The sequence below is a fragment of the Clytia hemisphaerica genome, unplaced genomic scaffold, assembly GCF_902728285.1.
Source record: "Clytia hemisphaerica strain Z4C2 unplaced genomic scaffold, Clytia hemisphaerica genome assembly, whole genome shotgun sequence".
Lineage (NCBI taxonomy): Eukaryota > Metazoa > Cnidaria > Hydrozoa > Leptothecata > Clytiidae > Clytia > Clytia hemisphaerica.
In genome coordinates this window covers 2,501,035-2,513,946 of record NW_027103286.1, presented here as the reverse complement: position 1 = coordinate 2,513,946, position 12,912 = coordinate 2,501,035, and positions in this window count along the sequence as shown.

The following is a 12,912-nucleotide window of genomic DNA, read 5'->3' as shown; positions in this document are numbered from 1 at the left end:
TTTTAATTTTCTTTCTTTTATAATGAAGGTCAATCGAACAAGCAACTAGCATATATTACCTCCGCTCTCTGTCTAAGGTTTAGATAAGCTATGGTAGCATCACTTAATAAGAACTTTTTTAAGTTTTTTTTTCTTCAATCTTTTTTTTGCCACAACACAAGCGATTATTCAAGGCTGAGATATAGAAGAACGGGTATAGGCGTTTGCGCCTGAGTTTGCTGACTGATAGTTTTAGTTTCACTTTCACTTTCAGCCAGCGAGTGAGCGAGCGATTCTTTGTAAGAGAATCGTCAAATAACTTCTTTGAGAATCATTGAACTTCTCGTTTTATACTTTAAAGGCAGAATAATAATTGATTTCCGGGTCAAAATGTTTGGCACTTTATCCAATCGTTTGCTTATCTTTCTTGCATTTGAATTTCAGTATTCAATGCTTATAAAATACGGTTGTTATAAGAGTATTAAACTCCTCACTAGGAGGGAACAGATCATAGATTCGAATTGAACGCGTAATTACTAATAGCAATTAACATTACATAACGTGTCGATATCTCTTCACTCTAATGAAAATGTGATACAAAATTAAAGTGATGAGAGAATCACAAAAAAAAATCAAGAATTGAAAAAATTGGACATCCATTCGAATCGAACTCAGAACCCCATGCATATGAGACAGACGATCTAACCGCTTGAGCTAACCACGCTTTGAAAGTAGTGAGAGAAAGCGTTAACTGATAAGAAAGAAAAAGGAAAGAAAGAATCGAGAAGAAAATTAATTCCCGCTTTGATGTTATTATCGAAACAAAAGGATCAGTCATGTCGAAATTCCTTTCCAAATGTCAGCAATATAATTTTTATAAACAGAAAAACTAGATTGTAAGGAAGATTTAAAAAAAAAATAGCTGTTTTCTTAGACGACTACGTTTAGTATTGTTTCAATTAAGATAATGTTTTTTTGGAAAGATAGTCAGTGAGGATCTTATCGCGATTCTCAGATTTACGGAAAACACCAGCTTTTTGCTGATTTTTGCCTCGATTGCCCAAAACCCGTAACCTTTTTAGCTTGAGGGAAGAAAAAACCCCTAGTCAAAATTTTTTCATCTTCGCAGGATCCATTCCCAACCTCAAAATACATCTTTTTGTCTAGGGGTTTGTTTGGAAAATTCTTCCTTCGAAGAATATCGATCACTTCCGTTTTCCCCTGAAGACGGCGAGAGAAAAAATATTAGGGCCCGCGCTCTAGGCGGACGGCCTAGACTCGCTTTCGTTTTGTATAATTTTATAATGACGTATAACTATAAGGTAGCGTAACTCATGCAAAAATAATATGATAATCTTTTTGTTTTTTATTTTCAGGTATGCCGCCAAACATTGACGTCATCGTGTATGGATTTAGCATGAACAATAGGACCGACAGACTCGACAAAAGGAACAAACAATAAGACGATCCAAGAATCTTACGATGAGGATGTTTTGTCTCCGCCTGATATCACGCCCACAGAAGACGCTGTTTAAAAAGCGGGGGTAAAAATAGTAAGTAATAGCTTTTGTAAGTGTTTATTTTGCGAAATATATAATCATTTTCTAATATGGTCTACAAACTAGCATTTCTAGAATTTTGATAATGAAAACTTAAATATATAATGAAGAAAAAAACAAACCATTTCAATTTTATTTATAAGTTTAACCCCCGGAAAAATTATGTATTACCTATTACATAACTTTACATTTCCCGACTCGCTAACTCCCAGAGGAATTCCGATTGTAAACCCGATTGGTTAATTACGGAACATCTTCATAATGGCAGATAATTTAGAAGTGTCTAGTGGAAAGGTTGTGTGAATTTTCAGATGTCAGGTGGTAATTTTGTTGGTTGATGGCTTGTTGAATCTGGGAAGAAAAAAGTAAACAGGTATAGATTATTCTAACCAAGGATCTGAAGGATTCGAGCCACACTGATAGTATATACCGTGAGATCGGGTAACTTGCATCAGTGGAGGCTAACATGCATAACCCTCAGATGAATGACCTGGCTGGTCATTAAAATACAAAATTAAATCAAAACAAAAATGGTAGAGTAGAGCTGCAAGCGGAGCTGCGTAGTTCATTTGTTTTGAAATTTTGCTGCTTAGATTGGTCAGTCATTTGTGGGCTATGCATGTTAGCCTCCACTGATGCAAGTTACCTGATCACACGGTATCGTTAAAAAAAAGATAGTGTCGTTTTAATAAAGATAGTGTCGCGAAATGTGTAGCGAAATAAAAGATAGTAATAATAATAATAATAATATTGTTTTACAAATTCGCGGGCCACCGTGCGGACACATGGGCCTCTATGAATCGCTTATACATTTTGGGTTAATTATTTACATTGTTATAATATAGACAGGTATGCAACAATAGTGACACTTTCAATCATATTCAAACTTTTTAGCTTTCCAGGCCACACTAAGGGTCTCTTTAAATTCTTCCACTGAGGATGAGTTGACTACTTTTGAAGGCAAACTATTCCAATGCTTAATGCCCCGATAGTATAGGGAGTTACTCTGCGGACCGCGAACACCATCGTTCCCAAAGATTACTACTAATTCAGAGTCGTGCGTTCTCATAGGTCTCCCTCGCTGGTTACATTTCTTAGGGATGCAAGATTTGTCATAGTAGTTTAGATGTTTAAAGTTCTCAACCATGTCACTTACCTCGCGTCTGTATTTTAGACTAGTTATTCCGATTCTTTGCATTCGATTTTCATAGCTTAGCGGTCCACATGTCTCAACTGTTTTAGATGCGCGTCGCTGAACACCTTCTATCAATCTCGCGTGTTTTTTCAGTTTTGGTGACCAGATAACTTGGGCGTATTCTTCTAAGTGTGGTCTGACAAATGCTTTGAAAATGACAACACTTTTCGAAACAGTTCTGGAGTGAGGTACGTGAAGGTCCGCCTGATAAGATCAGCCATTGAATTAGCTTTTTTCACCTGACTTGATATTTGTTGGTCAAAGGAGAGATTCTTATCGATGATAACACCAAGATCTTTTTCGAATGATACACGTTCAAGGATTTTATCCCCTAGTGTGTATTCGTGTACATGTTTGATATTATTTGGCTTTCCTAGGGTTAGCACATGACATTTGTTAGGATGAAAAGTTAATAGCCATGTTTCGGACCACTTTTGTAGTTGGTTAATATCGTTTTGTATTACTAGTGCATCCTCAACTGATTCCACTTTATTGACGAGTTTGGTGTCGTCAGCAAAAAGGAATAGTTTTGACTTAACGGAATCTGGTAGATCGTTGATATAAAGAACGAAAAGGGTAGGCCCTAGGACACTACCTTGAGGTACTCCACTGAGCACTGCTTTTTGCACCGATTCAACTCCGTTTACTTTGACAATCTGGGATCGATCCTTCAGGAAGTCTTTGATCCATTCAAGCAACTTGTTTTTTATCCCATATCCTTCTAGTTTGATTAGGAGACGTTGATGAGGAACTTAGTCGAATGCTTTTGCAAAGTCAAAGTATATTGCGTCTACGGCTTTACCGTTTCCAATATCTTCGGTGCAAGCATCTAGGTAGTTTAGTAATTGTGTTACAGTTGACCGGCGGTTGATGAAGCCATGTTGTTTGCTAGATAGTAATTTCTCTTGATCAAGATATGTCATAATATGGGTTTTCAGCATCTTTTCCATTATTCGGCAAACTATAGATGTTAAACTAATCGGACGATAATTTTCTGCTATGTTTTTGTTTCCTTTTTTATAGACAGGTGATACGTTTGCAAGCTTCCAGTCCTTTGGAAGACAACTCTCATTGAAAGATTTTGTCATTATCAGGAAAATCGGTTCTGCGATGTATTCAGCAAGCTCCTTGAGCATCCTTGGGTGAAGCTCATCTGGGCCGAGGGATTTATTTGGATTTAACTTTTTTAGTTCTTTCCTTATAGTTTCAGTGAGTATGTTGATCTCAACTTCTTTATCCGTCCTAGAATCAAATTCAGGGAGCTCCTCGAGTGGCTCACGTGTAAAAACACTGCAGAATTGGTTCTGGAGGATGTCAGCTTTACTTTTATTGTCATACTTAATGGAGTTTTCGTCATTTGGATTCTCAAGCAGAGGGTGGATTCCAGATCTTGCTTTAAGGTTACTACGTATGTATTTCCAGAATTTTTTTGGGTTTGTTTTGGGCTGTTCGCTGATCTTTTTCTCGAATTCTCTTTTAGATCGAGTCAGGGCTCTTTTAGCGATATTACGGCTTATTACATACTCTCTTCTATATCTTTCAGTGTCTTCATCATGTAGAGAGTTGATCCATTTTCTATGTGCTTTTCGTTTCTCATTAATTAGGTAACAAGTGTTTGGATTTAATGGGCATTTGCCTTTTTTGATCTTATTTGACAAGTCTTCGTTGTTATTGTTGGAAGTTGGCACATAAAGGTTTCGGAGCTCAATCATTTGCTTTAGAAACAGGTCCCAGCTCTCATTTATATTTAATTCTACTGACCGCTGGATGAAGTTGGTGGACCAGTTCATTTGGCTCAGATGGGTTCGCATTAGGTGGTAGTTAGCTTTGTTATATTGATATCTATTTAGTTCATCCTTGAGAGTGAAGTAGCCATAGAATTTGAAAAAGAGGACACTATGATCACTGAGATGGAGTGGGGCAAGATATTCTATCTCAGAGACTTGGTTTTCTTCCCCTGTAAGGATGAGATCGAGTGTCGATGGCCTATCGGTTCCACGTCGGCGTGCTGGTTCGAGGACATGTTGGTATAAGAAAGAGTCTCTTAGAGCATCTTCTTCGCATGGGGAAGACCAATGTTTCCAATCGATCTTTCCGTAGTGAAAGTCTCCTACAAGACATAGGTGAGTGTATTTTGGGTTTAAGCAGAGATCTCTTATGAGCTTGTTCATGTTCTTGTTATTTTCATCGTAGTCGTTTGTTTCGGTTTTGGTTGGGCTTCTGTAAAAGCAGCCAAATAACATTGTGTCTTTGTTCTGCATTGCTATTTCTATCAGACAGACCTCTTCAAATCGAATTTTTGTTTCTATTTGTAGGATGAGGTGTTCAATGGAGTTGTGAACTAGTATTATAATTCCTCTTCTTTTTTTCATTCCAATATTTGTTTTATATGGTGTGGAGTAATTTTCAAAAGAGTAGTCTTGATCTTTTCTCTCGGAGACTCGTTTGGTGTTTACCTCAGTGATGGCAATTATATGTGGTTGTTCTGCGATTACCGTTTTTAACAGTTCATTTTTCTTTTTACCTGTCATTTGGTCAGCGTTTGTGTAAATTATCTTAAGTTCTCTAATTGTTATAATTGTTTCTATAGATTTGTTCATGTTTTGGTTTGATGGGTTTTCATTTGAGCTATCTTCGTTATCATTTTTGTTTGGCCTTATTGGCTGGTTGGGTTGTTGTCTGTTACGTTGGTTTGGCTGTTGTTTAGTGTCGTTTTTTTGTAAACCTTCTTTAGGTCGAATCCGTTTTTTGAGGATCCTCGGACTCTCCAAATGAACTCATTCGTGGTGAGATTACGATTTCGGTCTTTAGCCTGCTGGGACAGTTCTTTATAGCATTCGCGGTCGGATCTACAGAGGTCTTCCGTGATGCTTATGCCCTTATACCATTCATTTCCCTTCAGTGACGGGAGATTTCCCATTAGCTTATCTTTATCTTCCTCACTATTGAGGCATATCAATAGTGGACGGTTGGGCTTCTTCCCTATTCTAAAAACTTTCTTTATCTTAGAGGTGACATGAAGATCTTTTACTAATTGTTCAGCCCATTCACAGTCCCTAGTATGATTGGGTGTGTCACTATTATCACATACCTGCTCTTGTTCTTTCATTCCATGCACAATGATGTTTGTACATCTTCTTTTCTCCATCTCGTGGGCTATCTCTTCGTCTCTTGCTTGTTTTATCGCAATCTTGATTCCGCTTGTATCACTCGTCTGCTGAGGAAGACCAGATTTGGCGACATCTGAATAGGACTTCAAAGCTTGCTGGCATTCATCTTTTATCGTTGATAGGATACTGTATTTGAATTCATCAAGTGAAGTTTTCTTTCAAATTTCTTTTCCGCAAACTCAAGTGTATGAAGGCCAGGATCAGCTTTAAGATCATTTTTCAAAAGTTGGAGATCGGCGTCTTTGTCCTCGAGCTGTTTTTTTAGGTGATCTTCGAACTCTCTACTGCTCTTTATTATTCCCTCACATGCATCAATTTCTCTACGAAGTCTTTTCATTTCGTTTTGTGCTTGAAGGGATGGTTGGGCTTTTTCTTTCTTAGGGACAAGTTCGAGCAGCTTAGTCGGGACTTCAACGCAATTGATACAAATAAATTTTTGGAGTCTATTATCTTCAATTGTTTGTATTGCAAACGCAGGAAGCAGGCAACATCGATAGTGAACAGATCTTTTGCAGCTCGAGCAGATCAGCGAGTCCTTATCATTATCAGCGACGCAGCGATTTTCGGTACAAATAATGATCTCATCCTTTGGTGCGACTTTTTTGGAAGCAGCTTTTGGGTAGTACGGATAGTGGTGCCGATGCCATTTGGATGAGTTTTGGTCAAATAGATGGATTGTAGTAGTTGATTTTTGTTTGAAAAAACAGCTTTTTGGTTATTTTTTGTAGAGTTTTCCACTGGAAATTTTCATTTTCATGTGGAGCTGCAATTTCATGTCTTAACTATTTGACGTCAAATAATAATGATAGTGTCACAAAATAAAAGATAGTGTCGCGAAATGAAAGATAGCTAGTATCGTGAAATGAAAGATACTGTAGTGTTTATTTCCGCTTTGGCGCGCCATAGGATTCTTCTGGATTTACTAAATATAAAAAATCTGACAACATTTGCTACTGACCAAGCTATTGACCGCTGGGATGTTTTATGACGCAAACGAAACATATTATTATTGATATACTACGCCTATACACAGTACACCCACCGGACACCACCTTACAATCATGACGGTGTCCATGTCCAGGGTGGAAATCCCTCTAAAAATTCTAAATTGAAAAGTGCTAGGAACAAATTTTAAAGAGATTATCAAATGATTTTTGATATTTTGCTTGAAGATAAATAAAGCTTTTATTATGGTCCTAAGAAACACCTCCGAGGTTTTTGACCCAAATAATTTCCCAAGCTGAGATATTCAACTTTTGAAAATAATAGAAACTCAATGTAAAGACTGTGTAAAGACTCATTTTCAGAGATTTCTAAGCAAAATATCAAAAATCATCTGATAAATCCCTTTAACAGAATGTACTATTTTATACTCTTTAATTTTTTGGCTAAAACAGAAAATTTTGAATCCTACAGATAGCCGTGTCGCAGTCCATGATTTTACCCATCTTCAATCAAAATGCCAAGAAGTATTTCTCTAACATGCCATGGAAAACTAAGATCTAAGTGGTCACAATCATACTTTAACCATGAAGATTAAATGTTTGCAGGATTTCTCATTATTTTCAGCATGCTTCATGTCCGCCATCTTTCCTCGCAGAATGATGAATGGTTTTCCCCGTATGTATTCCTGGGACGTCTATGGACGTCTTAGCCTATCTCTATCCCAACACGCGATTTTTTGATCACTCTGTTGGTCTATCACTTGTTACCACTTTCGCGTCTACGATGGAGAACTTGACCGAATTTGTCGACGCCGTGTTTTTTTTATTGTTTACCCCGATTGTCATGGCGGGACTAGCCTTATAAGGAAACCAAAACAAATATGGTAGAAAAGCCGTGCGACAAATGTAAACAAAACAAAAAAACATTAGAGAGCAAAAAAAAATTTGTTGTAAAGATAAAAAAACAGGAATCCAAATAAAAATCAAGCTATAGTGGTTACATACTGGCAGATAGGAATGAAATGAATGGTAAACAACTTTGTTGATAGTATTTAGTTACTTTTTAAAAACAATGACAGTAGTAGTGGTTACTTTATGCAATACAAAAGTCTTAAAAGTAAAAAAAACAGCTACAGAATCTTAGCATTTTCCAGCTTTTTTAATGAGAAAAATGATTTCTTTTGCAGTGAAAGAGACAATCCCATGCATTTGTTGCACCAAGGAGTTGGACCCAGGTGACAAGCATACATCCAGAGTTTCACCTGCTCGGAAGCTTAAAAATCCAGGTCGATTTATCCCAAAGGGTCAACTTGTAAAACTAGACTTGTGGGATGATATCAGTGAGGAAGCACGCATATGTCGACAGTGTCATATCAAGCTTGCCAGGATTGATAGTTCCGAGAAAAGTACAGCCAGTCTTCGGGATGAGTTCAAGCGTGAGATTTGTACAATTTCTCCAAACCTAAACAGAGACAAAGGAAAGAAAGGAAATTTAGTAAATCTAGACTTCCCTGAGAGACAGCTTTGTGAGACCTTACAGCCTATCGGTGAAGCCCTATTTAAAGGGACCTACAAGGATATTGCAAACACAATTTTAAATACACCTAAGATTTACCAAAATATTGAAGAACTTTTTCTAAAAAGGATATCTTTGGAATGCGAGCACATTTGTGGAAGAAAAAATCCATCAATTCTTCGCACCACTAAAGGAGCAACAATTAATAATTTGACATTTGACAAAGTCCATGATGAGCTATTACTAAGGACACCTTTATTGACTAAAATATTAAAAGCAACCACAATAAAAAATGAGCAGGATGAAAAATCTAAATTCTGGCTTCCTACCATTTGCATTACCGCTTCTGTCCTGCTGAAAAATCGCTGCGTACACATGAATGGATTCCAAATTTTGATAAACACAATTCTCCAACATTCAAGTTTCACTGTAAGTATGAGTACATAAGTTGATAGATTTCAATATCCATTTACTATACTCTAAATAAAAAACAAAATAAACTTTAAAGAATTCTTATAGCATGACTAAGAAAGTTAAAAAATGTTTCTCCATTACAAATGTTAAATTAAAAAAAAAACTTAAAAAAGTAATTCATTTTTCAAAAAGGTACTCTTTGTTTCTCAAAACAAGACTCTTTCTCTTGCAAAAAGATGAATCAGGTTACTTCTATGTGCCACTCTATGTGCCACTATTATATCAATAAAAAAACTATTTTCCTGTGTAAACCAAAATTAAAGTCTTTATGTAACAAAAATAATCCAACATAAGCAGTGCTCCAGAGAAAGTTTCTTGTAGTCATCTTTCTGCTCTTTCCCTTTATAAATTCGTATCTATTAATTTCTGGATAATTCTAGACAACTAGTGACTAGCCATCCCAAAAACTTTTTGAAGAGTGACTCTTCAAAGTTCAAAGCACAAAATAAATAAAAACACAACATTCTGAAACATTTCGAACTCTCTTGGTACGTTTTAGAATGTTTCTCAAGTCACATATTTTCGAATGTTTTCGTTCGAAATGTAGCAAAACATCAGTTCCTACCCTTCCCGCCTCTGTTTTTGAGCTTTGTTTACAAAAACACTCCTTCGCGTTGACAAATTTTATTGGTAGAGTTTTTGCTGCAGTCAAAAGCTACGGTCCTTTGGCTTGAAGCCGAGGATTTTTATTCCCCCACGAATCTCTGGGGGAATAAATGTAAAAAGTTACAGACGATACGGTGTCGAGGAAAAAGCCGTGGTCGTCTGGTACAGGAACAACTTTCAATTGAGCTTTTGAGCTTTCTATAGCTTTACAGTATAAAAAGAAACCATTTTACAGATGTTTCAAATAATCTCTAAATTAGAGTCCAGGTTTTTAGCCTAAATTTGTAAAGATTTACGCCAAAACAAGATTAAACAAATTTAGTTCAAGCTTTATGCTAAATGGGATAAGCTGACGATTTTTGACATTAAAAAATTAAATAATTCCCTTCCAACTTTAAAATCTTTTTTCAGATCTTTTAAACTCACCAATTAGCAATACAATGGGCTTCATCAACAGCAACACCAATACAACTCTTTCTAAAAATCTGAGAGGTTAAGAGATTCCTCCATATCGGCTGACTTAACACTTCAGGGGCACAATACAGGAGGGATGCATGTACCCCATCATCAGATATTATATCCGAGACAGTATTGTCCTTATTCAAGGCTTTGGCAAGGATGCCAACTTTGTCCATCTGCTTTAGTTGGTCGGCAACTAAAGCTTTGAGAGGTGAAACAACCAGGAGAACAGACGGATAGTCTCTTTCAGACTCGTACATCAAGTCTGAAATAAGGGGCAAAGTCTGGAAGATCAAACTTTTACCAAAACCAGTGGGAGCACTGCAGAAAATATTTTTTCCATCGAAAAAGTTTTTGATACAGTTCATTTGATCATTATAAAAGCTTTCAAGGCCAAAACGACCAAGTGCAAACCTTGATGCTTCTTCAAAATTCATTAGTAGCTACCTAATACTGTAATATATATATAATTAGATCTTCTTTCTGTTCTTTTTCTTGACTGTAAAAAAACAATTTTGGATTAGAAGATCAAACTAAAACTCTGGTCCCCAGAGTAAAGAATCGCAGCACTGTAAAGCAACAGAGAAATCAACCTTTTCTAGGTAATAAAAAAACAATTTTTACCATAATTTCATAAGTTCAAGCTTCAAAGCACCTTCAATTCAAAACACAAAACTTTGTTGTTGTTTTTCAAATGTTTTGATTTTAGCCCGCCAACACTTAAGGAATGCGATGGAGAGCGCAGTACAAAAGCCACGGCACTTTGGCTTGAAGCCGAGGATTTTTATTCCCCCACGAATCTCTGGGGGAATAAATGTAAAAAGTTACAGACGATACGGTGTCGAGGAAAAAGCCGTGGTCGTCTGGTACAGGCTATGGACGTCTCAGAGGAGACCCCAAAATGTCTAAGTTTAATTTTCCAAGCAATTTTGCGATTTCTGAAATACCGAATAATTTTGCCAAAATTTCCGAAATTCCGTAAGCGTTTTGACTATTTTTCATCAAATTTGATTTTTCATGTATGAATTCCGAAAAAAGGGGATAAAAACTTTATAATACCGAAATTTCGAATAAAAAATTCATGGATTTCCGCGATACCGAAGCAATTTCAGAATTCCGAAATACCGAAGGAATTTTGCCTGATTTTCCGAAATTCCGAAGAGAAAAGTGTCGATTTCCGCAATTCCGAAAAACCGTACGCCCCCCATTGTTAAGGGATCCCTTCTCCTTACAATTTCATATGTCAGATAGTCTAACCCAACCTCGTCCCCGTGTATCCCAGGCTTTATTTACGTTACTGATTGACGCCAGAGAATACCCTGGCCAGAGAATATTATTATCTAGCGCTATCAGTAAGCATCAAAAAGCTGATAATGCGCAGGGAACGAGGTTGAGTCTAACCTTTATTTAAGAAGAGCTGAAAATACACAGTGCTTTTAGCAAACAAAGTGGTTGAAAATTGAAAATTTTCTCCTGGCGGCGCAAACCATGGTTCTCTGATAATATTATTACCCGGGGGGGGCACTCCAGGTAAGTGACCTACCGGACGTGCGGCCCTTAAGGGTAGGTTTTTTGGACTTTGAAAAGTGCACTGCAAGGGCAACCTCGTTCCCTGCGCATTATCAGCTTTTTGATGCTTACTGATAGCGCTAGATAATTACCTGGCATTGGCTGGTTTTCGAACGCGTAAGATTACGTAATTCAAAAACAAAACGTCAGATTTCATTCGTTCCTGGGTTTGGAACCATTGCATAGCATACCGCAGTGAATCTAAAAATAGACATTGATTTTTCTGTTTGACCGAAATTCAATCCCATCACCCTTCGCGTTAACTACGCCTGCATGCAAATTACACTCAACTACAAAGAAAACGTAATGACTTTCACGACTTTTTAATTAAGACGAAAAGGATTGTGGGATTGATTTTCGGTCAAGTGTTAAAAGTAATAATTATGACGTTTGCATAACGGTGTGCTATTGCAGTGTAACTTTGTAACGGAGAGGGGGAACTCGCATCAGCCAACACCAGGGTATTCTCTGGCGTCAATCAGTAACGTAAATAAAGCCTGGGATACACGGGGACGAGGTTGCTGTAAGGGTTGATTTGTAAGCAAGTGGGAAAAAGTACCCTGAGTATCAGAGGTTAAGTTTTCAGAGAAAATAGTAACCTCTGAAGACAAATAATAGAAATTTTATCACGCATGTGTCAATCTAATCACTGTAGAAAAAACCAAAGATGAAGAGCAAATATTACCATATTAATGTCTAGCAGATTGTATCAGTATGCAGTTTACTATTTACGAATTCCCCAGAAACCTCCAAGTGTAGTTGAAATGAGTTTATTTCGAAAGAAATCTTTTACATGATCCCCAAATGTATAACAGTAATTACTAAACTTTTAATTATGGAAATGTCACTTTAATTGAATCGAAATAATAGACAGACTTTATGTTATGATTCTCTATCACTGACTCTTTTTACAAAGCATTGATGACTTTTTGTAAGTTGTGTTTTCAACGACGGGAATAAAAATATCGACTATGACGCTCATCCAAGATCTTGGATGGTCGTCATGGTTACTTTTGTCTTCGCTGATTGCGCGATGAATAGAATCTCGATTCGTCGGCACAGCGTAAGTATATGATTTTGAGCTGTGCTTTTCACGGTAGGGAAAAAGTGCACTGTAAGAGTGTAAAATTTGAGAAAATACCAAATTTTGAGGTAAAATTTGAGAAATTTCAAAAAATTTTGCCCTGAAAAAGGCAAAAAATTTTGAAAAATTGCACTATAAGGGTCGATTTTCAGCCAAATTTTTACCCGTACCCTTCACATGCCTAAGTTTAAGTACCATCCCCGGGTTATTTTGGTTCCTCTGATCACGCAATCTCGCACTTGAAAAAACGCCAATCACGTGATCACGAACACCGCTGGGGGGGGCTTATTAAAATTAATGAGTTAGCAAACGATATCACTCTTATTTAAAAACAAAACCTTTATAGTTTGACGCGGT